This window comes from Eptatretus burgeri, chromosome 10, assembly GCF_056783735.1.
Source record: "Eptatretus burgeri isolate ZD-2024b chromosome 10, Ebu_testis_v1, whole genome shotgun sequence".
Lineage (NCBI taxonomy): Eukaryota > Metazoa > Chordata > Myxini > Myxiniformes > Myxinidae > Eptatretus > Eptatretus burgeri.
In genome coordinates, this window is record NC_140970.1 from 106,542,343 (window position 1) to 106,545,027 (window position 2,685).

Genomic DNA, 2,685 nt, shown 5'->3' on the forward strand with positions numbered 1-2,685 from the left:
ATACAGTGAATGGATGAATGGTTTAGACACAAACAGTGATTGCACAGAAATATGGGGATGTGTGTGTGTGTGTGTGTGTGTGTGTGTGTGTGTGTGGGGGGGGTGGGGGGGGGTGGGGGGGGAGTAGAGGGGAGCTTATCAGGTTCGAGAACAAATGGCCTTCTATTTGACAGAAAAAAGAATGGCTGGTTGTTTTCTTTGTTGATGGACTGAAACGGGTTGTAAAAAAAAACATTTTAAACAAATGCCAAGTAATGTTGGAATGGTATACCAGAGTATGTAAAGCAGGAAACTATGATCATCATAAATGTTGTGAAACCATCCCCACATCTTTCTTGGAATGAATGTTGTTCCTGTCTATCCATTTCCAATGACAGTGTCCATGTATGGATCTGACCATTGAAATATTAAACACACACACACACACATATATATATATATATATATATATATATATATATATATATATATATATATATATATATATATATGTATGTATATATATATATATATATATATATATATATATATATATATATATATTGTTGTGGTTGACGAAATTCGCAAACCACCATTCAGGTCCCTTAGGTGAGATATCTCTGTAAGTATATGTGTAGTTAGGCCCAAACCCGTTGTTTAGAGGGAATAAATGTCATTCATTCGGGCTGCGACCCCTCTAGATAGCCGTTTTTCTTTTACTATCTTTATTTTGGACCAGCCGCCATTACTACCATCACAACCACCACCAACCACGTCTCAACAGCCATCACACAACAACCACCAACCGCAACGCCGCTTCACAACAACAGCCACGACCTTTACCGTCACAATTCGCCCTCGCAACCATCGCATCACCACCCTTCCCGCGCCGCTTGTGGACACCGATCCTGGACTCGTGCAGGGCGCGCGCCGAGCGGCGGGTGCAAGGGCACCGGCCTTTCCGAAGAAATCGGATCAAAAACGACTCACGCCCACTTCTGTTCCGTCCTATCGGCGAGCGTGGGGCGATTTGGCCCTGCCTCCAGGTGCGTCGGAGTGTGGTCGCTATATGCAGATTCGCGGATCAAAAAGCATTCACGCCTACTTTTCTTCTGTCCAATGGGGAGCCAGCCAGAGGTAAAGGGTCGAAGGTGAAGGAGCGAGGCCACGGGGGCTATAAAGGGCCGCGTTCGCTCGCCAAACAGCAGTTCGGAGTTGAGTTGGGAAGAGCCAGTCAAGAGAGGAGTCGGAGAAGACAGTTGGACGGAGCTGTGGAGAGTTGGAGAGGTGGCGGCGGCGAAGGCAGTCGAGGGGGTGCTCGTGTCAGAGTCGGGGAGCTGCGGAGAGGAGAGGCCGGCAACGCGACCGAGGTCGTGGTGGAGACGCTCGTCGCGGGACCCGAGCCAGGGAGATATCCTCCTCCCCCCGAGCATCAACAACCCCCTCCTGTTTCCCCCCGCGCTGAGATAGTGCGAGAAGGGGGCCCCGTTCCCACCCCATTCCAGACACTGTCCGCGAGGCCCGCGGAGTCGGGGCGCCACCACCATTTTGCGGCTCATCATCAGACGGGTAGGCCCGACGCGGTCTCGGCCCCAGGCCCGTCTGCCCCCATCATCCTTGAGGGTGGTCCTTTTCTTTTGCTTTGAGTATATGTGTTGTCGGCGCCGTCTGTGAAGTAAAACTGTATAAGTGTTGCCGTGTGCTCGGTAGTCGGTGGTATATCTGCATTGTGTTTTGCTTTTACATTTGCTTTTTGTGTATTATTGTGTGTTTCTTCTTCTTTTACATTTGCTTTTGGTGTAATTGTATATGTGTGCTTTCCGTTCATCGCGAAATAAATGTGCTTTATGTTGAACTGTTTTCCCGTTTCGCTTCGTCTTTTCCTTTATTGAATCTCCATCTTACTTCACGTAAAGGGTTGGTCGTGGGCTAAAACGCCCGATAATTAATCGAACCGTCCAGGTTGACGATAACACCGCTCGGTTATCCCGATAGTACGGAACGGGTCGCTTAAAGTGGCCCGTGTCCGAAGTCGACCTGCGGCGAGGTGCGATCGCCCGGTCTACCCTCCGTGTGGGTACTTAGGTAGGTCGAATTTGGCGAGCAACCCTATCCCACGCGGGGGGCCGATTGGCACGATCGTGGTGAGGCCGAAAGGCCCACCCGTGACTAGTTCCCGGCGTTAGTCCGAGAGGGTCACGACGGGATTGTCCGTCCGGTGGGCGACGTTCCGCGATTCGAGTTACGTGGCCGTTCGCACGCCGGCGGGCGCGAATCCGCAACACTGGTGTCAGGTCGTGCGATATAAACTCATCGCCCTCCTCGCGGCACTGGTATCGGAGAACGGGAAAACGGGCTCTCCTGTCTCCAGCTAAATTCACGGGAATCGGTCCAGGGGTGAGATGAGCGACCCCGATTCCCTCCAAATTACGAGCGAGCTAAATTAACCCTTCACGAGAAGCAAGATGGCGTCTCAAGGCGAGCGGGTGCCGGGTGGATGAGGTATGTGTAATAGTAATGTAGAATCCATGGCTCAGGACGAGATCACCGTGCAAGAGAAACCCGTACCAGAAGGTTGGGAAAGGCATCGATGCCGTTCATCTGGTCAGTTTTTTTTATTATAACTCCACCACTAAATGTAGTCAGTGGGAGTGGCCAGGGCAGTTGACAATGCAGCAGATTATGGAACTCGCGCAGAGCATAAAT